Source organism: Nycticebus coucang, chromosome 6, assembly GCF_027406575.1.
Source record: "Nycticebus coucang isolate mNycCou1 chromosome 6, mNycCou1.pri, whole genome shotgun sequence".
Lineage (NCBI taxonomy): Eukaryota > Metazoa > Chordata > Mammalia > Primates > Lorisidae > Nycticebus > Nycticebus coucang.
The window spans coordinates 23,158,896-23,185,760 of record NC_069785.1 but is presented as its reverse complement, the minus strand read 5'-3'; the positions used below and the strand labels follow the sequence as shown (position 1 = coordinate 23,185,760).

Below are 26,865 nucleotides of genomic sequence, written 5' to 3'. Positions count from 1 at the left end.
ACTTGCCCCTGCCTAAATCCTTCTAGTTGTACATAATGCCAGACTACTCTTATTGTTAGAATTACATTATTCTCCTGCTCAGAGTCACAGCTGAACGCTTTTGCTAGTATTCAATATCCTCTGTCTGGCTACCTTTCTGAGTTTATCTTTAGTTATTCTTCTGAGTGGTTCCTATGCTCTAGCTAATCTGAGATACTTACCCAGCTCTAAGCTGGATATCCTATGCTTTTGATACACGACAGTTTTCTACTTCTCTTTTCTTCAGCTTTATGTGTCCTATCTTTCAGGCTATCATATAGAACTGTTCTGGTTGAGGGTATTGAGTGACGATAGAAATCCCAGCTACCTGGTTGGGCGCAGTGGCTCATGCATGTAATCCTAGCACTTGGGAGGCTGAGGCGGATGGATTGCCTGAGTTTAAGGGTTTAAGAAATCCCATCTGCCTTCCTCTTGGTGTGCATCTGTGGGCTGCTTTCTAATTCATACAAAGGCATTATATGAGCTGGCCTTGCCTAGAGGGGCAGCTCAGTGAACTGTTCTCTGAATTCTCCCCAAGTGAGGGTTCTTTCTCAATCTTGTGAAATCCAGTAACACCATTTATTTGTATTCTTATTACACTTATGCAGCCATCGTGATAATTTTTATAATCCTAAATAATATAACATGTTATTGAGCATTTATTATGTGTCAAGCACCATTATAAGTACTTTATGTGGACTGTTTTAGTCCTTATGACATAGTTCTTAGCTAATTTACTCTTCATAGCAACGTTATAGAAATAAGTACTATTTTGATCCTCATTGGAGGGAGGATGCAGGCACACTTAGAGGTTAAGTTATTTGCTTGAAGTCATCCAGGAAGTAATTGGCAGAGCTAAGATTTGCAAGATCTTGTGCTTTCAGTCTACTCTTGGTATACTACTCCTATTTTAGCCATATTCTTATGATTAAGAACTGCATTGTCTTTATTCTTGGCTACCTTCAGCAGCTAGCACAATGTCTGTGACCTAGGAATACAGTATAACCTCCATAGTTGACAGTCTCCCTACATTGACCATCTCCTTAAGTTGACCTAACTTTCATAGACTGGACGTGTACCACATATGTTCAGTGGAAGTTCCTTATGTTCAGCAACTCTGTATATTGATCAATTTGTTACAGTTCTTTTGGTGGTCAACGTACAGAGGTTCTACTTTTTGTAAGTACAAAGTTTTGTGGTTTTTGCTCTGTTTTTCGAGGAGTGGTGTGGAATGGAAGCATCTCTTGTGACTTAGTGTCCTACACACTGTTCTTTTATTCTTAAAAAAAATGATGTATAGTTATGCATTGTTTACTGATGGGGATACAATGTGTAATTAGGCAATTTTAGTGTTATGTGGACATCATACAATGTACTTACACTAACCTAGATGGTATATAGCCTGCTACCCATCTAGGGTATAGGGCATAGCCTGTTGGTCCTAGGTTGCTAATATATATAGCTTGTTACTGTACTGAATACCGTAGGCAGTTGTAACAAGGTCATTATTTTGGTACCTAATCATATCTAAACATAGAAAAGGCACAGTAAAAATACAGTATATAAGACAAAAAAACTAGTGCCCTGGTATAGGATATTTGCATGAATGGAGCTTGCTAAACTGGCAGTTTCTCTGGGCGAGTCAGTGAGTGAGTGGTGAGTGAATGTGAAGGCCTAGGACATTATCGCACACTTTTATATGATGAGTGGTCGAGTAGGTTTGTTTACAACAACATCACTATAACTATGGGAGTCATGTGTTGTGTTATGACATTATGATGGCTATGGCAACCCTAGGCGATATAAATCTCTTAGCTTCATTATAATCGTATGGTACCACTGTCACATCTAGTCCATCATTGACTGAAATGTCATTATGGTGTGCATGAGTGTACTCCGTAATTCTACTTGGCCCTCTTTTCATTTTATATTCTACCTAGTAATCTCAATTTCCCCTACTACTCCATTTACTACTTATGTGCTCTTGATTCCAAATGTATCACCAGCCTGGGTATCTCACCTGGATACCAGACCTGTACGCATAGTTGTCTACAAGCATTTCAAACTTTACAAACATTTTAAACTCAGCAAGTGTAAAAGAAATTATTTTTCCCTGTATCTGTCTTTGTACCATGGAAGTCATATGATTTCTTCCCCAAATTAATCACCTGTTCCTGCTGATTCTACTATTTAAAACTTTATAGAATATGTCTTCTCATTTGATTCCTTCATGCCACTGACTTATTCAGGCACATATTATGGATATTCTGTGATGACTGCTTTCACTATTCTAGCATTCCTATTCTTAATTTTTTTCTGCTATGATGCTTTGAGGAAAGGACTTAACACTTTCCATGAGGGTTTGTTTACTTATCTCCTTTGTTAATCTGTGAACCTTTGGGGTACAATAATCTTGGTCTTCTTCCTTTTTTTATTGTCAGTGTCTAGTCCACTAATGGCATATGGTAGGTTTTTTTTTTCTCGAGACAGAATCTCACCATGTTGTCCTCGATAGAGTGCTGTGGTGCCACAACTCACAGCAATCTCAAACTCCTGGGCCTAAGCGATTCTTTTGCCTTTGGCTCCCAAGCAGCTGGGACCATAGGCGCCCACTACAACGCTTGGCCATTCTCTGGTTGGAGTTGTCATTGATGTTTAGCAGATCTGGCCTGGTTTGAACCTTCCAGCCTTATGCATGTGGCTGGTGCCCCACTCACTGAGCTATGAGCACTGAGCCATATGGTAGATTCTTGATGATGTTAGTAGTGCCTATGGAATGTGTTAACTGAAGAGTGGTTGTGAATGAACAAATGAATGAATTCATAAATAAAATATACATGGAAGATGCCAAATGTTTTGTAAGGTGTCTATAGTTTATTCAACGTAAACTATACTTTTTTCCTTGAGCAAATGAAGTAGTTATAATCTAAATGGGATAATGTATGTGAAATAACTCAGCACAATGGCTGATCCATAGTTAAGTTTCAAATAAATTTTTAGTATAAAATTTAGTATAAAAATAAAAGCTTTTTGTAAATAATATTTCAAAATAAAAGTTGGGAACATTTAACTTGCCTCAGCAAAATTTATTTCAAGTTTTCATTTTCTATTGTTAGAATGAGTCATTACAATTTTAATTAGATTTAAAGATGTGAAAGGAAGCAGTATTGTTGTCAAAGAGTGTGTATTTCTTTGGTTATTCTTTTTTATTGATGTTTACCTCAAATTATCTGTTTTTCCTCCATGATCACATAATGTCACTGCTTTCCAGATTTGCTGTGTTTTTGGAGTGCAGTAGTGTGATTATAGCTTACTATAACCCAGTCCTCCTGCCTCATTCTTATGAGTAGCTAGGACTACAGGTGTACACCATCACAAAGCATATTAAAAAAAAAAATTGTAGAGATGGAGTCACTCTGTGTTGTCTAGACTGGTCTCAAACTCCTGGCCTTAAGTAGTCCTCCTGCCTTGGTCTCCCAAAGGGCTGAGATTATAGGTATGAGCTACTGCACCCGGCCAGGAAATATTCTTAGGATCTATTATAGTATTCCAAATGCCAGCCTGTAGATATTATGATCTGGAATAGTAGTTATGTGAATATGGACTAAATATGGATGAAACTATGTTCTAACAATTATATACAGGAAGTTCTAATGAATACTACTTAGTTCAAGTTTATAAGGTTGGGGGCTCATCTTTTAATGCCAGTGTTGTAAGGGAATTGTACTATGTTAAATTAACCTGTTCTTAATGTCTTTCTTTATTATAGCTTAGAACAGCTATGCAACAGTATATGTGACATGTATATGTTCTATACATATACATGAGTGTATATACATATATAACATGTACACATATATAACTATACATGTATATACTATATATAACTATACATATAACTATGTGTATATATGTATATGTAACTACCATATGTATATATAAATGTGTATATATGTATATATACACAGTATAATAACATATATATGTACATATACAACAGTTATACAATCCGTATATAACAAATACGTTTCTTATAAAAAGTATTTTGTGTTTTTGCATGTCATGAGTTGTAAACAAATATATTTTTCAGTTTTCAGTTAGCCATTTTGGAGGAAGGGCAACACTATTTTTGATTAAAATATAGTTATTTTAAAGCTATAGGAGAAACTGGGGCAAGAGGTCAGATTCAGAAGGAATAATTATAGAATCATCCTTTGCCTTTTGTTTTTTGATTCAAAGGTAATTCTGGGTAAGAGCTGTGTTTCATATTTGGCATTTACTGAGAGACTCAAAGAAAAAATATATACATACATATATTTTTTGCCCTGGATAGAGTGCTGAGGCGTTACAGCTCACAGCAACCTCCAGCTCTTGAGCTTAGGCGATTCTCTTGCCTCAGCCTCCTGAGTAGCTGGGACTATGGGTGCCCACCACAACACCTGGCTATTTTTTTGTTGCAGTTTGGCCGGGGCTAGGTTTGAACCTGCCATCCTTTGTATATGGGGCCAGCGCCCTACTCACTGAGCCACAGGCGCTGCCCCCAAATATATTTGTAATAATAGAGCAAAAGTCTTTACTAAAACTAAGAATTTCTTTTAGAGTAAGAAATGAAAATAGTCATCATACTGGATTATTTTTCTTGCATATATGTGTATTTGATAATAGTGATATCTACACATTTATACATTCATTCACCAGATGTTTATTGAAGGCCTGTCATTTCCTAGGTGCTTTGCTTGGCATGAGGGATACAAAGTTGAAAAAGCTCTGCCCTTGTCCTTAACTTAGTTAATTTATAGCCCAGCGACTGTTTGGGAGATTGTGGGTTCTAGTTTGTTCCAGGCTCTCTGTATGACTTGATGATTCTTTGATTGTCTCAAGTCTACTTCTCATTTACTCTTCCAGATTTTTTCTATTCTCATCAAGTCTTCCATTCCATTCTAGTTTTTTCATTTCCACCACTTGGTCTTGCTTTCTATTCTGTATGAAAAAAGGGCTTTTCATTGGTAATTTCTTTAATGTTCCCTCCCTCTATCAAGTATGTCTCTTTGTATATTGTCACTGCTTCCTTTCCCTCCTGCTTCAGAGGAAGTGATGGGAGTCAGATACCTCTACATGGGCTTTTGATCCTTTGTTTCCTGCCTTTTCTAGGGCTTTGACTTATTAATTTCTTTTTTGTTATCTTCAGTTTCTCTTTAGTGATTACTTCCCCTTGGTCTGTAGACCTGCCCCTGCACACCAAGAAAGATAAATATGTATTCATTGGGTGAGTGAATGAATCAACAGACCTTCTTTAACCCCTGCTACCCCTCAAGCTTCTGCCCTCACTGTTACTTTTCTTATATCAAACTTGAGAGAATGATTTACACTGTCTGTGTCATTTTACCCAGTTCTCATTCATTTTTCAACTTCTGTGATTTTGACTTCTCCAAATCACACTATTGAATCTCTTCTAGTTACCAATAGTCTGCCAAATGTATTTGTTCCAGTTCTTTCTTGGTTCTGTTTGATTTTACTTGATTTCCTGTTGTATTTTGATACTGTTGACCATAGGTGCTAACACCTTGCAGGGATCCTCAAACTTTTTAAACAAGGGGCCAGTTCACTGTCCCTCAGACTGTTGGAGGGCCGGACTATAGTTAAAAAAAAAAAAAAAACAAAAAAAAAAACTATGAACAAATTCCTATGCACACTGCACATGTCTTATTTTGAAGTAAAAAAACAAAACAGGGACAAATATAATTACATCACCTCATGTGGCCCGCGGGCCGTAGTTTGAGGACCTCTGCAGAGAATCCTTTTTCTTGGCTTGCGTGGATGGCATTATTCTTTGTCCATTCCACTCTCTCTCTTAAAGTTTTAGTTTCCTCTCCAACTTTTCAGACTGTTCACTCCCACATCTTATTTTTCCCTCTCATACATCTTCCCTTTGTCTTCATATACTGCTTTATAGTCTACCTCTTTTCTAAAATCCAGACCTTTACTTTCAATGGTTGACTCAACATCTCCATTTGGTGTTCTACAGATATGTCAGATTTAAATCATGTAGATGGAACCAGTATAATTTTCTCCCTCTCTTAAACTTCCTATTCCTGTGTTCCTTAGTAATTATACACGTATGTTACCACCACTTGTTTCAGTTATTGATTGGTGTGTAGACTACCCTAAACTTGATGATGTAAAGCAACACCTTTTGATTATGCTCAAAGATTCTAATGACAGGAATTTGGACAGAGCACAACAGGATAGCTTGTCTTGTATTTGTTTTACAATATTTTCAGCTTTAGCTAGGGGCTAAAATTTCCTGGAGACTCTTCACTTACTTGCCTGGTACCTGGCCCAGGATGACTTGAAGGCACAGTTCATCTGGATTGTTGAGTGACTGCCTTTACATGGCTGCCCCACGTTTCATGGGCTTCCTCACAGGATGACAGCTTCAGTGTAGTTTGAGTTCTTATTTGGTGGCTATGAGCTCCAAGAGTTAGTGTCCCAGTGAAAAGGGAAGACTCTGTGTGGTCTTTTGCGACCTAGCCTTGGTAGTCAGGATGGATTCTTGGTTGAAGTAGTCTTGTACCTTCCCAGATTCAAGGGGAGGGGACATGACCTTACTTCTGATGAGAAGAGTATCAAAAAACTTCAAACCTTGACATCATGTTTATCTTTGAGCTCTCCCAATCCACATCAGTTACTGAGAGCTGGGGTTTTTTTTGTTTCAGAAATATCTCATTTTCTCCAGTATCATAAACCTAGGTAAGAATTTTATCATCTTTCACTAAAGAATTTTCCATAACCTTAACCTTATTTACTCTCACCAACCTTAAATTAAATTAAATAATGATTACTCATACTGATTATAGAATAGTTCTTACTGCGTACAGCCTCTGCCCGAGTTGCTTAGCTTAGTGCCTGATTTTCCCCTCTGTACTTGACTTTGCTGGCTCTGCTCCTTTGCACTGTCTACCTTGCCTTCATCACCTAGCTCCTGTCATCCTTGGGTCTCAGGGTGGCTGTCACTTCCTTTGTGAAGCCTTGTTGACTTCAAATAATGGCACTTCCTCCTCTATTGGTTAATATGTTTATCTCATGCTATTAAAGTGACCATGACTTCTACAAAGTCAGGGACTGCGTCTTAAATCATCTGTCAACATTTCCTGGTCTATTGTCATATAGTAAATGCTAAGTGATTGAAAACACATTACCATTTGGTAAAATTTTCAAAAGGTTTGAATGAATTACTGGGTTTCCTAAAATTTTCCTAACATTACTATGGAGTTATTCTTGCCTAGAGATTATGTTTAGACAACCTTGTAAATAGGGAAGTTTACATCCTCTGCTTTTAACAGTTTTATTTCAGTTAAAACATACAGCAACAGCCAAAAACTTACATTTGAAATATTATTCTTATGCACAAAAGAATTTAGTAAAGTGTGCAAGTACTAGTTTTAAAATAAGCTTTGATAAGATTAGTGGCTCTGAGAGTAAAATTGAAATCAGAAGAGCATTGTTTTTAGTTGTGGCATTTTAGAGCTTTAATTTTGGCTGTGAAATATTTCACAGGACAGATTTCATTCCAGCCTGTTTCTTTCTGGTCAGAAACATGTGATAGTTCACTTTTGGCAGTTGCACTATGTGAAAGAGATGGGGTCAGCACCGCTGTGTAGAAACGGGTCAATGAACATTCAGATGAAAGGAAAAACATTTTTAAAAGAGCCTTTATTTATTGCTGGTGTAATAAGACAAAAGCTTGAACCTCTCACTATGTTTTTGCTTTTTCCATCTCTCAAATGCTTTGCCAAATTAACCACATCAACTAATTTTACAGAGAATGGATTGCTTAAGAAGCTTATTAAGAAACTCTCTCTCTTATCTTCCAAAAGGACATACTTTTCCATTGTACTTCTGTAAAAATCTTAAATGGCCACTTAAAGAGAGCAGGCAGAATGTTCTACTTCAGTGAGTGATAAAGTACAACCAACTATTTTTCAGCTGAGCTGGAAGGAAGAACTCTATCCTAGTGTTGCTTTAAAAGATGATTTTATTACTGTCAGGACAGATAACAAGCTAGGAGTTTCTAAGAGCAGTATATGACACGTTATATTATTTCCCGTGGCTCTTAAACAATGTAACGTTCTTGAGTAAAGGAGGAAAGTACTCAAGTAGTCTTTGAAGGAAGATTTCCCCCTCATGGAAATAATGTTGCTCTCTGTTTTGATTTTTCTGAATAGAACAGGAATGAACAGCCTTTGCTCTCAGATTCACGCTGGAGTGAGGGGGCTCTATGCCAGTCACTGTGGAAATCAAGGTGCTAGTACTGTCGGTTGGACTATGTGGTGTGGCTTAAAGAAAGGATGACCAATGTGTCTAATCCTATTCTCCACATATGCATTTTCTTTAAAAATATTTCTTACTTAAGGGAGAACAGGATATCTTTATCATGTTTCCTTTAGGCTATTTAAAGCATTCAATGCAGCTGAAGAGTGTCCTAGCCAAGAAACATTAATGGAAACTATCTTTCTGGATGGGCATAATTCCACTGGTTTGTGATTTTGCTATTGGGCTCTGTGCTGATGTACACAACAGCATAACAAATGCTAAATTTCCACTGACCTGCTTAGTGATGGTGAGGAACTTGTCATAGAAATTAAGGCACATACTTACCTGGCAGGGGAGATACCGTGATCACAAAGGTGGTTTTCCCAGGGCGAGGCTTATCCATTGCACTCCAGATGTGCTGAACCCTGAGATTTCCCCAAACGTGGGACACTTGACTGCATAATTTGTGGTAGTGGGGGACTGCATTTGCACTTTCCCCAATAGAATAAATACAAAAATAATAGAAAAGAAAAAGAGAAATTAAGGCACAAGTATTATTTTATCACATCATTGCCAAGTCAAATGTGGTTTAAGTGGTGGTGTCAGAGACATAAAAGATAAAATTATCTGTGAGCAATTAAGGCAATTAACTATTCAGACTTTGTAGAGATCTAATAGCACATTTCCTCAAATGGCCAGTCCTTAAAGTAGAAAGGCAAGACTTACAGTAATCTTTAGATGTTTAAATCTTGACACTTTCTCCTATTCCTTTTGTTAGGAACTGGTAAATGGAGGAAGAAGATCTGAGCAGAAACTGTCTGGGGAGTTAAGTGGTGATAACAGAAGAGTATTTGTTAATAAGTTAATTAAAATTAAAAAAAATTTTTTTGTTAATTAGTTAATTTGAAAAATGAAGGTGAAATTTACACTATTAGAGGTTTGGGTTGTGAGCCACATTCATTCCATTGTGAATGGTTTGTTCCATTTTCGAGGTCTGGTCCTGATTGAAAGACAAAATGGGGATGAGGATGATTGAGTCTGTTTATATGAAATGAAAACCAAGGGTATAATACTCAGTGCTTCTACAAACAAGGATAATTTTATTCATTCAAGAATTGACTAAGTACTTATCATGTGGTATGCACTTTTCTGGATCTTGGAGCTATAGTTGTCAAAAGGTCAAAGTTTCTATAAGGAGTTTACAATGTAGTTGAAGAGACATAACCAACATGTCTTTTAGGTAGTAATGAGAGTTATAAAAATTAATAAAGAAATGTACAGAAATAGGAAGTAATGGGAGGTACTGTTTTAGGTAAGATTGCTAGGCTGATCTCTGAAGACATGACTTTCAGCAGAGGTCTGAATGAATTCAGGGTCTCTTCAGAGGGCCACCAGAAGAGCAAAAGCCATGAAGTAGAATCAACTTGGATTGTTTGAAGAACAAGAGAAAGATCAGTGTAACTAGACTGGACTAGAGGCGAGGTCAGTAGGGGCATGTCTTGCTGAGCCATGGTAGAAATTTGGACTTCTTTATGAATACAATGTAGCAGATTTTTATTAGGGCAGTGACATGGTCTGATTTACTCCTTAAAAGGATCTAGCCATCTTGTAGAGTACAGACTGTAGACTAAAGGAATAAGAAGGGAAACAGGGAGATTAGCTGTTAGCTAACAAAGCAGTCTGGTTGAAGATGATAGCTTGGACTTGGTGGTGGAGGTAGGGGTAAGGACTCAGGTTTCAAAAATATTTTGAAGACAGAACCAGGATGACTTGCTGATGAAATGGAAAGAGGTGATACTTTGTGTGTGTGTGTGTTTTAGTTTTTGTTTTTTTTGTACAGTAAAATATACATAATGTGATATTGATCATTTTAATGATTTAAAAGTATACAGTTCAGTAATTTACATTTTTGTGTAACTATTAACACTATCTGTCCCTAGAACTTTTCATCATCCCCAATTGAAGCTCTGTATTTATTAAACAATACCTTCCTACTTCACCCTTCTCCCAGCAGCTGATAACCACCAGTCTACTTTCTATCTCTAGGAGTTTGTTCTAAGTAACTCATATAAGAGGAATTATACAATATTTGTCCTTTCACGTCTGGCTTATTTCACATAGCATAATGTTTTCAAGGTTCGTCCATGTTGTAGTGTATATCAGAATTTTACTTCTTTTAGGTTCTTTAGTTTTGGTTTTAGCAACTGTGTGAATAGTAGTGAAATTTCCTGAGATGAAAAAGATGGAACAAGGGAGAATTTGGGATTAAAATTAGTTCCTTTTTTTCAGTTTAGAATGCTTGCTAGACATCTGTATGGATAGGTTAAGTCCAGAGCTCAGAAGAGTGGTTGGGCTGGAGATTTAAATTTGAGTGTTATCAGAGTATATGTGGTATTTTCAAGCAATGGAACTGAGTAAGATCACTGTGGAAGTAAGAGTAGACTTCAGAAAATCGTCTTTTACCTAGTGGTGCAATTTAAAGTTGGGGTAAAGGAATATCTGTATTCTAGGTATTAAAAATTGGCATTGGTTTTAAATGTTCTAATTGGTATAGCACATTGGTTTTAAGGAGTTGTTTTCTTGTTTGTTAGCCAATTCTCTTACTTTAAATTAGTGTTAAGCTGTTCTTTTTGGAGTTTTCTGAGAAATTAAAAAAAATTATGTCAAGGTGAATTAGGTACTGACTAAAATGGTGATTTCCAGAAGCTACACAGAACAGAAATTTTATCATAGTAGGGGCAATTTGGAAGTTAATAGTTGCTTGTGATAATAGAATAGAGAGGGCTTGTTTATGAATGAAGTATTTTAGTGAGCAAACAGCAGCTGTGCATGACTAAGGGTGGCACCTATACAGGGAAGGACATTTTGGGGGAAAATTTGTGTACTTTTTTCTTCTTTTACCAGCAGAGAGTCTTTTTAGTTAGACTACTGGTCTCTTTTCTTTTCCAAAGGATTAAGTTTCAAAAGAGAGATTGGACCACTCTGATGGTGTGAGGTGAGGGTAGAGGAAATGTTTGGAACAAGAGGGATGTTTGCAGCAATATTGGGGTAGAACTTTCCCTAGACACTGGTTCATAGGCATTTGACCAAATACTTAAGAGGCAAATCATAGTATTATTGTTTTTTTCTTCATTTAATGAGACTCATTCAGTTTGATTAGCTCCCAGTTTTGTCTTTATAATGGTCATGCCTTGGAGCTTGTGAATGCCAATTTTTTTAAAAGAATTTTCCTCCTTGTAAGTAATACACGTTTTGAACATCAAATCTTTGCAAAAGTAGTCTGGTAGTAGAAATAGTTTTTATAATGGAGAAAAAGGGAGTTTGATTTTATGTTGCTAAAGGATGTAAAGGAAAATTTAAGAATCTAAAGAGCCTACCAAATGCCATTTTTAAAGGAGGAAATTGAAGTCAGGAAAGAATAGACTTGCTTGGAAACAAGTCCTATAAATGGAACTTGAGTAGCTAACATCTGCCTCTGACAAAATCCCTACAAGGCTGCTATTTTTCCTTGTAGTCCTTGAGTGAGGGCTCTGAAATTTTTGTATTTGCCATGGAAATGATTATGATAATATAAGTGATGTTTTATTTTTATACATGATTAGATAGGGAAGATGGAAGCCAGCTGTTATTTAAGTGCATGTCTTATGAAACACTGCAGGAACTATGATATAGGCAGTAATAAATCAGTGGTGGCAGAGAGGGTATCACAGAGGCTCATGAAGCAGGAATGGATGGAGCAGACAGCCTCTTTGATTTCTCTTGGTGACTGTTGGTTTTGGTGCTGGAGTTGGGTAGGTTAGCCCATTATATCACATAGCTTATGGTTTTATGATTTAGTTTGTGAAACCGAAGGCATTCCTTTAAAGCATGTATGTTAACTACCTGCTATATATGTCAGGCACTGTGATAGGAATCTTGGATAGAGTAGTGAGTAAAACAAAGTTATTTATTTACATGTATCGTAAGTGTCACAAAGAGAAATGCTATTGTCAGGAGAGCATATAACAGGATACTGGTCCTAGTCTGAGGGATGAGAGAAGACTTCCTTCAGGGAGTATAATTAATTACATCTGCCTTCCTACAACCACCATTACTCCTTATCTATCCTAAAGGAAATGGGAAGCAAATTTAAGCAGGTTATAGACTTGATCAAACTTGCTTAAAAATTTCTTTCTATTGCATGGAGAATGGAGGGGATGTTAGAATGGACACAGGAGACCAGTTTAGACTACTACAGAAACCTAAGGAGGAGAGTATGGTGATGTCTTGGACTGAGCGTTGGCACGGGAGATGGAAGAGAGGGTACAACTGTAAGTCCTGGTTATGGATTGGCTGTGAGAAAGGAGAGGAAGGGTCAAGGCTGACCTCCATTCCAGGTTCTTGACTACAAGATACATTTTCCTAATACATTTGAAAAATAATATGCATATTTTCAAGTTTGGTATACAAATTTGCCCCTGCTTATGAAAATTCACAAATGTGTTGGACTTTTCCAGTCATCTTTTGGTCAAGATAGAAAAACATAATACTTTTCAGCCTGTATTATTTTACCTACTAAGAAGTAATATATATCTTGGATTAGGGCTTGTTAATTGTTATAAGTGAGGAGTCCTGGAAGTTTTCTTTAAACAGCTTTGTTGAGATATAAATTATACATTCATCTATTTGAAGTATACAATGCAGTGGGCTTTTAGTATATTCAGAGTTTTATATCCATCACCACCAATTTTAAAACATTTGTATTACTGCAAAGAAACAACTTACCCCTTGGCTGTTACCTTCCCCACATACCCAAGTTCTAAGCAACTAATAAGGCACTTTCTGTTTCTATAGATTTGCTTCTTTTGGACATTTCATATAAATTGATTTGTCTTAGTTTGGGCTATCATAATAAATTACCATAGATTGGATGGCTTAAACAACAGACATTTTATTAATATTTCTCAGTTCTGGAGGCTGAGAAGTCCAAGATCTAGGTGCAAGGCAGATCCAGTGTCTGGTTGAGGACCTGCTTCCTGGTTTACAGATTGCCTTCTTCTCATTGTATTATTATTGTATTGCTTGGTAGAAAGAGAGTGAGAGAGCTGTCTAGTGTCTCTTTTATAATGGCCCTAATGTCATTCATGAGGGTGACATCTTCATGGCCTAATTATCTCCTAAAGCCCCCTCCTCAAATACCTTTACATTGGGGGTTAGGAATTCAATGTATGAATTTTGGGGAACACACATACTCAATCCATAACAATAGTCATACAATGTGTGTCATGACTGTATTCTTTCACTTAGTATACTATTATCAAGGTTCAGCTATGTTATAGCATGTTTTAGTACTTCATTTCTTTTTATTGCTGAATAATATTCAATTGTATGGATATACCACATTCTGTTTATCCAGTTCATCAAGTTGATGGACATTTGGGTTGCTTTCATTTTTTGGCTATTATGGCTAATACTTCTATGAACATTAGTCACTATTATGACTAATACTTCTATGAACAAATGTGTGGGCATATATTTCAGTTCTCTCTCCTCGAAATGCCATTGCTGGGTTATATGAAAACTGTTTAACTGGTTTTAGGAACTCCCAGACTTTTGAAAATGGCTGCACCATTTCACATTCCTGCTAGCAGTGAATGAGGATTCCAGTTTCTCTATGTCTTTGCCAAAATTATTATTATTTTTTTCTCATCCTTGTGGATATGAAGTGGTATTTTGTGGTTTGATTAGCGTTTCCCAACTTGTTTTTATTAGACTAAAATGATAATGAGATTGAAGCTGGTCAATTTGAGAGGGTCAATGGATGCCCTCTCATTTCTATAAACCTGGCCTGAACATCTCCACCCCATCTCATCTCTGTGCACCACTGCATACACCTTTCAACTTCAAAAGATTTGCCAAAGGTGAGGAAGTTGCTAAAATCAACAAGACAGTGATTGAGATGGCAAACTCTGGAGTGGCATAGTGGCTGACATAGAATTTAAGAAGTCATTTTAAGGAGAGATGAACTGACATGCAAGTAATTATTTTCTCAATTTTGTAAGTCTTTGTGATTGTCTTTATGATTATTATTTAACATCTAACAATTAAAATGTATTTTGTACCTTGACAGTCACAAACCATGCAGAAACAAACTGTCCCTGGCCTCCACCCTGCACTGGTATACATCTGTGTAAGTTTAACAAAGCTTGAGTTACCTCAAAATAGTTTCCCCAAAATCTCAGAATATTTTTGTTGTATTTTTCTTTCCCTTTAAAATACAGCGATTGTATCTTTGGACCTAAACAACTAATTGAAAATGTCTAAGTGATTATGGGCAAATTCAATCGGACCTTCCATCTACCTTCTGTACTAGTGACTGTGTTTACCTAGGGCTACCTTCACAAAGCCTCTATCCTTATGAGGAAGAGAGCTATACATATTTATTTACATATAAGGAAGAGCGTGGCAAGTGTAGCAGTTGGTGGGTGTAAACAGAGTATGCTATTACTAGAACAGAGAGGAATTAATTCCAGACCGTCATAGGGAATACTTTGAAGGCTAGTAGAATTTTGGCAGGTAGAAAAATAACAGAAGATAATTCCAGAAGGAACTCTGTGAGCAAAATCATAGTAGCAAGAAATTACAAGGTGTTTGGAATGAGAAGTAATCTGAATGGCTGTAGTATATTGTATATTGGGACCAGAAGGCTAGTGGGGAATCCAGCTGAAGGATCGGATGCATATGACATGTAATGGATTTTGTGCTGTGATCAGTGGAATACCTTAGAAAGTTTTCCACTAGTGTACATTTCATGATAAAAATCCATGCTTCTCAAAAAAAAGATTTATAGTGATGTTAGAGCACAAATTAGACAGACTTTCGAAGACAGATAATAGCCAGAATGAGAGTTCAATTATCATCTAAAATTGACTTAACATGGGGTTTATCATTTCACATAACAAGAAGTCTGGAAGTTACAGAGTTGGTTAAAAAGCTCAGTGGCATTTCTACATTTCTCTTGGCTTAGTACTTATGGTCACAAGATGGCTGCCTCACTCAATTGCAAAAAGGAAGAAAAGGGGTGTGTTTATCTTTCTTTGTTAGGGAAGTAAACTTTCACCAGAAACTCTCTTGGTTCATTGATCAGGATTAGACCTTATGACTGTGTTTTAGCTGCAAGGGAGGCAAGGGAAAGCGGAGAATCTGACATTTTCCACCTTTACCATGGTGGGAGTGGGTTTTGCCTATGAAAAGAAGAGGTAGGGGTTACAGTTGGGAAGCCACCAAAAGTGTCCACAGATGAGAATATCCTCTAGTTGTCAAAAAGCAAGGAAGAGATAGATTTAAGGAAGAGATTAGAAAGGAGAGCGGTATTGAAGATGAGTACAGGTTTTGGTGGTGAATGAAAAAATGGTGATGCCATTTACCAAAATGAATTTCCCAATCTAAAATGAATTGAGTCCTTACTCAGTTTCACTTACTTGAATCTAAAGTTCAATATTTGGGACTCTGTAATACCACTGTCTAATCACTAAACCAATGGAACATAGAAAAGGCAGTTGGAAGTAGTGCCCTGGTTTTTAAACACTACTCTAAGACCAGCACCAGCTTGCTGCGTAAGAATCACCTGGGAGCTGGTTAAATAAATCAGAATCTTTGGGAATTGGTATTTTTAGGTCTGGGATTTGATCGTAAATTTTGTTAACAAGTTCCCTGGGTGATTCTGATACACTGCTAGGTTTGGGTACTTTTGGTAGAAAAAGTGTGGGTTTTGGATTCAGGCAAACCTGAATTTGATCCCAACTCTTCACTTATCATGTGAGCTTCAACAGGCACTTGACCTCTCAGAGTGCAGGTCTCTCATCTGTGTGATATTAACAATAATGGCTACTATACAGAGCTTTTGTGAAATATATAGAAATTACATAGGTGATGCTACTAGGAAAATGTCTAATATGTAGTAAGGATTTATTACTGCTGGCTATTATTGTGTCTGTTACAGTAAGTGTGGTATATTTGATTTATAACAGAAGCATAGATTTTTGTACAAAACCAAAATAGGCAGAATATAACAAATTGGTTCTCTTGTTGTTTAGTATCCATTATTTTCTAGGCCGAGAAAATGAGTCTTTATCTGCATTTTTGGCTATGCCTGTTCTCTATAATCTATATACATATATAACTAAAAAATTGGCTAATATACTGAAACCTCGAAGTATAATTTCTGTGAAACATGCTACTTAATATTTACTTGAGGCTGTTTTTCACATTGATCTCATATAAAACCTTAAACTATTCATGTTTCCTGCTCTTAAACAAACAAAACAGACTATTAGTTCATAGAAAAATTATATTGCATATTAAGGATCATTTTGCTATTCTCAAAGCTTATGTAGTTCCCTGGGTTAATAATTTGAATGTTATTTTGAATGGTTGTTGTGTGAGATAACTACTCACTGAGAATGAATGAGTATTTTTCCTGCTTCAGTGCATAAAGAGGTCTTGGTGGAAGGGAGAAAGACATAAACAGTGAATACTTATTTTCTGCTAGAAATGTGACTTAATTTGTCTTACTGGAGAGAGGCAGCATGTTGTAGTGGTTACCTGCAGACTCTGAAGCCATATTGCCTGGGTTCTTACCTTATTTGCTGTGCTGACCTTGGCAAATTACTAAGGTTTGTGTGCCTTGGTTTCGTCACTGAAAGTTACTGTATATCTGTTAATGTGTTTAAGAAGTGCCTGGCACCAAGTACTGTATAGCTGTTACCTATTCTTTAAGTTTTACAAGTTTACATTACTCTATAATCTTCATAAAAATCCCATAAAGCAGATCCTTTTTTTTTGGTTTTAAGATAGCTTTATCTTATTTTTAGTATCTATCTTCTTAATCTTTTTAGGTAAGAAAACTGAGGCTTTCTGAGGTTAGTGACTTAATCCATAATCACTCATATATTAAGTGAGTTTGTTTCTTTTTGCATTCTACTATGCCTTTAACATGTTAGGTATTAAGAAAATCTTAATGTAATAGTAATCACCTATATGATTCATATGGTATTAGGTAACATTGATTTTCATTTATAAATTTTTTTTTACTACTTGGCAATAGAATAGATGAACTGTTTTTGAACTTTGAGTAAGGTGTTAATGCCTTTTAAAAGATTTGTTATTGGTCCTTAATTTAAAACATTGCATCAAAGTATGACCTATAGAAATGTTTAAAAATATCTATCATTTATTATAATAGCAATTTAATTGAAATTAATTGAATATAACTTACCTAGGCTTAGGCAATATTTTTATAACATCATTTTGTAGGTCGTCATCAACATGGTGCCTTGAGAGTTTTTCATATTCTTTGAACTTTATTTTTAATTTGCTATAGTTGTATAGTTATATATGTGTATATATTTGAAAGCAGTGTAATTGTTTATTTCACTTATGATCTAGATACCATATGTAATGAAGATTATCTAAATCCTGAAGTTTCATACATTTTATAGAAAACATAAGCAATTATACTTGTTAACGGAAAACCTCATAAAATATTCTCCCAGGCCAGTTTCTCCAAGTGTTTTCCCTGCATTCTCTCTAAGTATCTTCATAGTTTCACATCTTAAGTTTAAATCTTTTATCCAGTGAGAATCAATTTTTGTTAATGGTGAAAGGTGAGGGTCCAGTTTCAGTCTTCTATAGGTCACCAGCCATTTGTTAAATAGGGAAGAATCTTTCCCCCAATTTATGTTTTTGATAGGCTTATCAAAGATCAAATGATGACAAATGGCTGGTTTCATCTCTTGGTTCTCTATTCTGTCCCATACATCTACCTCTCTATTTTTGTGCCAGTACTATACTGTTTTGATCACTATAGATTTATAGTATAGCTTGGGAGAATATTTTACGAGGTGAACCCCCCCAGGCAATTGAAGCAACACCAAAAGTACATTACTGAGATCTGATCAAACATAAAAGCTTCTTCTGCACAGCCAAGAACACAGTAAGTAGAGCAGGCAGACAGCCTTCAGAATGGGAGAAGATATTTGCAGATTATGTTTCTGACAAAGATTTGATAACTAAAATCCACAGTGAACTCTAATTAATAAGAAAAGAACAAGTGATCCCATTTCATTGTGGGCAAGAGACTTGAACAGAAGCTTCTCTGAAGAAGACAGGTGCATGGCCTACAAACACATGAAAAAATACTCATCATCTTTAATCATCAGAGAAATGCAAATCAAAACCACTCTGACATATTATCTAACTCCAGTAAGATTAGCCCACATCACAAAATCCCAAAACTACACATGTTGGCGTGGATGTGGAGAGAAGGGAACATGTCTACACTGCTGGTGGGAATGCAAGCTAATAATGTTCCTTTTGGAAAGAAGTTTGGAGAACACTTAGGGAACTAAAAGTAGATTGAAGTAGACCATTCAGTCCTGCAATTTGTCTACCAGGTATATATCCATATGACCAAAAATCATTTTACAACAACGACATTTGCACCAGAATGTTTATTGCAGCCCAATTCATAATTGCCAAGTCATGGAAGCAGCCTAGGTGCCTGTCAGCCCATGAATGGATTAACAAATGTGGTATATGTATATCATGGAATATTATGCAGCCATAAAAAGCTGGAGACTTTACATCTTTTATGTTTATATGAATGGAGCTGGGACATCTTCTTAGTAAAGTATCTCAAGAATGGAAGAAAAAGTATCTAGTATACTCAGTACTATTATGAAACCAATATATAATCACTCACACTTTTCATAGGAATGATAAAACACACTATAGCCCAGAATGATGGAGGGGGAGGGGAGGGGAGGGGGGAGGCAGAGTGGAGGGAGGGTAATTGGTGGGACCTCGCCTATTGTGCATAATGCAAGGGTATCATCCTTAATCATCAGAGAAATGCAAATCAAAACTACTTTGAGATATCATCTAACTCCTGTAAGATTAGCCCATATCACAAAATCCCAAGACCAGAGATGTTGGTGTGGATGTGGAGAAAAGGGAACACTTCTACACTGCTGGTGGGAGGTGGGTGGAGGAAGGGTGATTGGTGGGATTACACCTATGTGCATCTTACAAGGGTACATGTGAAACTTAGTAAATGTAGAATATAAATGTCTTAACACAATAACTAAGAAAATGCCAGGAAGGTAGGTTAACCAATGTGATGAAAATATGTCAAATGGTGTATGAAATCAGTGTATGGTACCCCATGATTGCATTAATGTACACAGCTATGATTTAATAGTAAAACAAAATTAAAAAAAAATAAAAAAGTATCAAGTAACCATCCTTGTCTTTCCTTAGCTTTTGTTGGTTTAAAGCTTAATGTATCTGCAAATAAAATTGCCATTCTGCTTTTTTCTGATTTCCGTTTGCCTGGTTTACAGATGTGCATTCCTTCACCCTGAGTCTATATTTATCCTTTAAGGTAAGGTGAGATTCTTGTATGCAGCAGATAATCTGGCCTGAGTTTTTGTATCCAGTCAGCAAACCTGTGCCTCTTAAAAGGAAAGTTTAACCCATTCACATTAACTGAGAATATTGATAAACCTGGTAGTATTTTGGGTGTCACATTTATCGAAAGTCCAGTGGACATTTTTCATCCTTTTGCCACTGTGGAAGTTGGATTTTTTTTTTTTAATTTAATTTTATTTTTTTTTTATTGTTGGGGATTCATTGAGGGTACAATAAGCCAGTTATACTGATTGCAATTGTTAGGTAAAGTCCCTCTTGCAATCATGTCTTGCCCCCATAAAGTGTGACACACACTAAGGCCCCAGCCTCCTCCCTCCATCCCTCTTTCTGCCCCCCCCCCCATAACCTTATTGGATTTTGATCACGAATTTGAGAGTGAGTTTACTTTGGTGGTAGAGTATTGTGCTGATCATTATGGGGATAGGTCTGAGAATATCCTGGAGAGCTGGTTTAGTTATGGCAAATTTCTTCAGCATGTGTATGTCATTAAAGTATTTAACTTCTCTGTCATAAATGAAACTAAATTTAGCTGGATACAGGATCCTGGGCTGAAAATTGTTTTGTTTTAGGAGATTGAAGGTTGATGACCATCCTCTTCTGGCTTGAAAAGTTTCAGCAGAGAAATCTTCAGTCATTCTAATATTCTTCCCCTTGTAGGTTACGATTTTCTTACTGCTTGCAGGATTTTCTCCTTCATATTTACTTTGGCGAAGTTAATTTCAATGTGTCTAGGAGATTCTTTATTTGTACTGAGTCATGATGGTGTTGTGAAACCATCTGCTATCTGAATTTCAGTATTTGTTGCCATGCTTGGGATGTTCTCCTCAATTATCTCTTGAAGTCAAGTATCCGTGCCTTTTGGAACATCCTCTTCTTCTTCAGGGATTCATATAAGACAAATGTTTACTCTTTTGGAATGGTCCAGTTCTCTCAGGGAATGATTCGTTTTTGCTGTCCACTTCTCTTCCTCTTTGAGTGTTTGGGAGCATTCAAAAGGTTTGTCTTCAATGTCAGAGATGCTTTCTTCTGCCTGCTCCATTCTGTTATTGAGGGATTCTATTGTATTTCTCAGATCTTTGAGGGCTGCAAGTTCTTGCCTCAAAGTGTCAAGATCTTTGGTGATTTTGTCTGAATTTATTGAATTCTTGAGACAACTTTTGAATTAGTCCTTGGATTTCTAATTCCAACTTTAGGTCCATTCTGTTAATCTTATTTGCAATGCAAATTCTGAATTCGATTTCTGACATCTTAGCTATTTGTTTATGAATGGGATCTTCTGTTGTGTCTTTTTTGTCCTTCTTTGGGGGAGTTGATCTACTCTGATTATTCATGTTGCCAGAGTTTTTCTGCTGACTCCGCCCCATGTTTATTTTTCAGTTTGGCTAGAGAAGCTGGTAAGGTGAACTTGAATAGAATGCTGCTGGAGTTTTAATTAACCAGCCCTTTACCAAAGAACTGAGACTGGTGATTGTGGCTTTTCCCCTAGAACTTTACAAAGGTCCCATTCAGTACTACAGCTTGAAGCTCTGGGGACCTGCTTGGTGTGATGGTGCTAGATGATTCTGTCCTGAATTCAGCTAGCCTCTGTCCAATCCTTGTGAATCAGTGGCTTTGGGTTGAAATCTCAGCTGTGATATATAAGCAACTAAGGCACCACCCCCCCACCCCCAGCCCCAGGCAACAACTGGAAGAGGGGAATCCCGTACTCCCGCAGCAACATAATCAGGGTACAACCTTGGTGGGTCCCCAGGCGATCTGCCCAGGTTACAAGTTCCAAACCAACTGTTCCAGTCAACACAAATATAGATCAAGTGGGATAGTTCAAAAGGTCTCCAGCAACTAGACAGCAGGGGTTCCACTGGCAGCTCAAGTGTAAGTCACTCCAGTGCTCTGTGGCATTAGAAAGACCCGCCCAGCAAAATAGTCCAGAGGGGCTGGTGTCTCCTTCCCCACCTTGCACCTCTGTTCCAAGCACTGGTTGCCCCATGTGGCTGTGGCCCAGTTCCCTCCAGTGAGTAATGTGGCAGGGATTTGGGCCTGTCAGAGTCAGGGAAGTCAGTGCCTCATTGGCCCTGCGACCACACTCTGTCACCTGCCAGCTGGGGGAGTTGAAGTCTGACTACCTCAGGTGCTCAATGGAAACTTGGGAGTGTTCCACCTGAGCTCATTCCAAACCAGAGGTTAACAAAGCAGCAAATGTTTTTTGCCCCCAGAGACTGTGCCTCTGGCCCAGCTGCTCTGCTCCTCTGGTATCCCTATAACGTGAGGTCAAGCTCCCTCTGGCAGTACACAGAATTGGGGAGGTGTCTCTCAAGATTTGACCCCAGTCAGATCGCTCTATTAACTGGGTGGGAGGTGTCTCCACTCGGGTTCCCGAGTCTCCACCTGTTGCGCAGAGACCCAAGCCTCCACCAGCTGCTGAGTTGCACTTTTTCAGAGCCAGGCCAGACACTTTCCCGCTGTGGCTTTCTGCACTGTTACCAGATTCACAGATATAGCATAGCTGTGCTGCCATTGTCCATGCAATGCCATGTCCTAGCAAAGAACCATGGACATTCTGGTCTCTGCAGGGGTTGGACTTCTAGGCCGCCAGGCAAGGGGAGAAGGGTGGACTAGAAGTTCAAAGTGCTAGGGAAAGTATTTGTTCAACCTTCCTGCCAAACTAGAGAATGCCCAGGCTCACAGAAGGGACTCTCTGGAGAAGGAGTCCCAGCTTCCAGCAACTTGCTCGTGGGGTGAGAGAAGAGAACCTTATTTCACCGCTCACTAGTAGAGATCCCACAGCAAGCAAGCAACTTTCTTGGGGGAGGGGACGGACACATGTCTCTTTGGGGTGAGTTCTGTACCTGAAATTTGTTTCCTTGGAGTCGCAGCTTGCCTCAACAGAGAAGACATGCAATTATCTGTCTCTTCTCTCTGCTCAGCACCCACCATTCAGCTTTGTTGGGTTCTTTCTGGCCATTATTTCTCCCTCTAGACTGGAGCTTCTGTTGAAAGCTGGTTCAAGTCAGCCATCATCCCCCTCTACCCCTTGTTCTTATTGAATGTAAAAATTGGAGTTAGGGAAAATAGCCAACCCGAGGATTTAGCAAAACACAAGACACATTGAAACAAAGCGAACAAATAAACAAAAAAGCAACCAGGCACACTAACAATAAGAAACAAACAATAAGAAACAAACAAAAAATCAATAAAAGAAAAAACTCAAATAGTATGATGTAAGGACTCTCAGCAACTATAAGAAGGGAAGAAGAGAAAAAAATAATAATAATTAAAAAAAATTAATATCTTCTACAAGAGAAACAAAGGAAAAAATGCAAAAAAGGAAAAAGAACAAGCAAAGAAAAAAGAGCACCAACAAAAAATTATATATATATAATATAGATATATATATAATGTAATATATATAAAAATATACAACTATATGTATGCTGTAGGGATCAACTTTAGTAGAAATATATTTATGTTGCAATATACTTTCTGGACAGCAAGTGGTGCCATGAGTGGCTCCCAGGCTTATACTTGATTCCCAGGTTAAATTGTTCTTGGTGGTTGCCCGGCTACCCGCTTGGTGCTTAGACCCTGCCAAACTGTTGATTCTACCGATCTCAAAAAATCTTCATAGGCAGGTTTCACAAATTCTCCCTGCAACAATTCCCGTGAAGTATGGGATATCCAAGGCCTGTTTCTTTTTATTATTTTTTTTTATTAAATCATAGCTGTGTACATTAATGTGATCATGGGGCATCATACTAGTTTCATAGACCGTTTGACACATTTTCATCACTCTGGTTAACATAGCCTGTTTCAAGTGTAAGACGATTGCCTGCAGGTGAGACTCAAATTGCTGCACCTGGCCGGGGTAAAAAGGTGCCTGCAGCCACCTCCATCTCCCAAATTTTAAAACAATGTCCTCTTTCTATCCTGGATCTTTTCCTGTCTGAGTGTCTCTCCTGCAACCTAACTGCGGTGGTGCTGCTCCAGACGGCACCCCACTCTGGCGGCCAAATTCTGCTTGAGAGTCCACACTTCACCAATCTTTCCACACAACACCTAGTTTCCCCATGAAATGGGAATTGTAATGTGCCGTGGTGGGGGGGGCTGGTTGCCACGGCCGCAGCCATGGCACAGAAACTTTCCTGGCAGTCTCCGCAACTATGGGTTACACTCCAAATCCAGTAATCTGCCACTTTGCTGCACACCCTGAACTGCCACTCCACACCAGTATTCCATGCTGGGAATGATCTAGCCTACTCACTCTCACCTGTTGTTCCCGGAGAGCTGAGCCAAACGTCTACCTGTCCGCCATCATGCTCCCCGCCTCTCTGGGAACACTTTTACATTGCTGGTGGGACTGCAAACTAATACAACCTTTTTGGAAGGAAGTATGGAGAATCCTCAAAGAACTCAAATTAGACCTCCCATTTATCCTGCAATCCCATTACTGGGCATCTACCCAGAAGAAAAAATATCCTTTTATTGTAAAGGCATTTGCACTAGACTGATTGCAACTCAATTTGCAATTGCCAAAATGTGGAAACACCCTAAATGCCCACTAATCGAAGAAAGGATTAACAAGCTGTGGTATATGTACACCATGGAATAAATACTATTCAGCCACTAAAAAAGATGGAGACTTTATATCTTTCGTATTAACCTGGATGGAAGTGGAGCACATTCTTCTTTGTAAAGTATCACAAGAAGGGAAAAGCAATAATCCAATGTACTCAATTATAATATGAAGGCAGTACTGGCCATCCTAATCTAAACTACAACCCTTGCACCACAACACTGAATATTTCCTATTCCCCTTCCTGCTTTTCTTTCTTCTTAGTATTCATATTTATATTCAACATGCCATATACAGTCATCCTTACTTCTCTGCAGGGGATTGGTTCCAGGAAACAAGCCCCAATATCAAAATCCATGGATCCTCAGGACCTTTATATGAAATAACACAGTATTTGCATATAACCTACACACATTCTCCTATATATTTTAAATCATCTTTATATAACTTATAATACAAAACACAATGTAAATGGTGTTTACACAGCCAATACAAGTGGGCATAGGGGAATGAGCAAGTGGGGAGAGAGGAACAGAGGGGATTGGGGGAGTCACAGTGTATGACACACCCCCTGGGAGCAGGACACATTTATAAGAGGGATTTTATCTAAAAATGTAATCAGAGTAATCTAATTCTTTGTACCCTCAATGAATCCCAAACAATAAAAAGAAAAATAGTGTGCTTGAAGGTGTTAAAAGTGGCTCAATGTGTGGCTCACCTGTGGCTCAATGGAGTAGGGCTCTGGCCCCATATACTGGAGGTGGTGGCTTCAAACCTGGCCCCTGCCAAAAACTGCAAAAAAAAAAAAAAAAAAAAAAAAAGTAGGGAGAAGAGGGAGAGTAAGTACTTGAGGATGACTGTGGGTTTGCAGTTTAGGGTAGGCCTTGTCTAAAATATGACATTGGAACAGAGGTAAGAAGGAGATGAGAGTAGGCTGTGTGACTGTCAGAGGGAAGAGTATATCAGGGAGAAGGACAGGGCAAAGGCCAGTCAGTAGTGGGAGTACACTCTCTTCTATGCTAGGAGTAGTAAGGCTAATGTGGCTTCTGGAGGAAGAAGTAGTGTGGAGTAATAGGTGACAAGAAATCATAGGTAGGAGATGGGTGGGGAACTGGCTAGATTAAAATATAGTTATCCCGGCAGCACGCGTAGCTCAGTGTGTAGGGCGCCAGCCAATACACTGAGGCTGGTGTGTTTGAGCCTGGCATGGGCCTGCTGAAAAACAATGACAACTGTAACCAAAAAATAGCTGGGTGTTGTGGTTGACACCTATAGTCCCAGCTACCTGGGAGGCTGAGGCAAAAGAATCGCTTAAGCCCAAGAGTTGGAGGTTGCTGTGAGCTGTGATGTCATGGCACTCTACCAAGGGCAACATAGTGAGACTCTGCCTCAAAAAAAAAAAAAAAAATGTCTGTATATATATACTTCTATATCCACTGGTTCCATATCCATGGATTCAACCACCTACAAATGGAAAATAAGGAATAATAATACAGCAACAGAAAAATAAGTATAACAACCATTTACATTGTGTTTTATATTATAAGTTATCTAGAGATGATTTAAAAAATATATATAGAATGTGCATAGGTTATATGCAAATACTATGTTATTGTTTATTTCATATAACAGTATTTGCATCCATGGATTTTGATATTGGGGGGTGTTTCCTGGAACCAGTCCCCTGCAGAGAAGTAAGGATGACTGTATATGGCATGTTGAATATAAATATGAATACTAAGAAGAAAGAAAAGCAGTAAGGGGAATAGGAAATATGCAGTGTTGTGGTGTGAGGGTTGCAGTAGATAGGATGGCCAGTGAAGATTTAATACATGGTGATGTTTGCGTCTAGACTTGAAGTGAGGGAGAGACCAGGTGGATACCTGGTGGACCTGGATTCTTGGCTGAAGGAACAGCAACTGTAAAAAGGCCAAGCCATGCCTGTTGTGTTTAAGAAACTGCAATGTGTCTGGAGTAGAGTGGAAAGGGGAGAGTAGGAGTTGAGATGAGAGAGATGATGGTAAGTGGCTGGTGATTGTTAGTGTTTAGACTTTATGGTACACAGGAGGGATCTGGGGTCCAGCTGTGGGATTATCTCTGGGCCTCAGTGATAGAAGACTAAGATGATCTCTTAGGTCCCTTCCTGCTCTAAAATAGTCTTTAGTTTGAAACCTATTATTTGTACTTTTTCAGCTCTTTTGCAAAAAATAAGGTGGGATGCTTCTGTACTTTTCATGATCTTATCTCTAGTTGTGATCCTACTGGCCAGATGAACTTTTTCCTTTATGCTGCCTTTGTTTCTCTTTATTTCATAACTGAACTTAAAGATTTGGACAGTTCTTTGATAAACAGTAGGAAATTGTTCTCTTGAAAGTTGTTCAACCATTAATTCTAACAATCAGATTCTTATTTAATATTAACTAAAAGAATTAGGAAACATTTTTCACTGCTAAGAGTGAAAATAAATTTATATGAATGGCAGCTTAACTTAAAGC

The 26,865-nt window shown here is 37.9% G+C and overlaps 1 protein-coding gene and 1 non-coding gene across 4 annotated transcripts in view; both read left to right on the top strand.

Moving 5' to 3' along the window:
- The window catches only part of NUBPL (NUBP iron-sulfur cluster assembly factor, mitochondrial), a 290,845-nt gene that overhangs the window by 12,762 nt on the left and 251,218 nt on the right, over window positions 1-26,865 (top strand). The gene's annotated exons all lie outside the window — the stretch shown is intronic.
- LOC128589558 (U1 spliceosomal RNA) lies at window positions 8,669-8,832 on the top strand. The gene has a single exon (XR_008381100.1). It is a non-coding gene; the product is annotated as a U1 spliceosomal RNA (small nuclear RNA).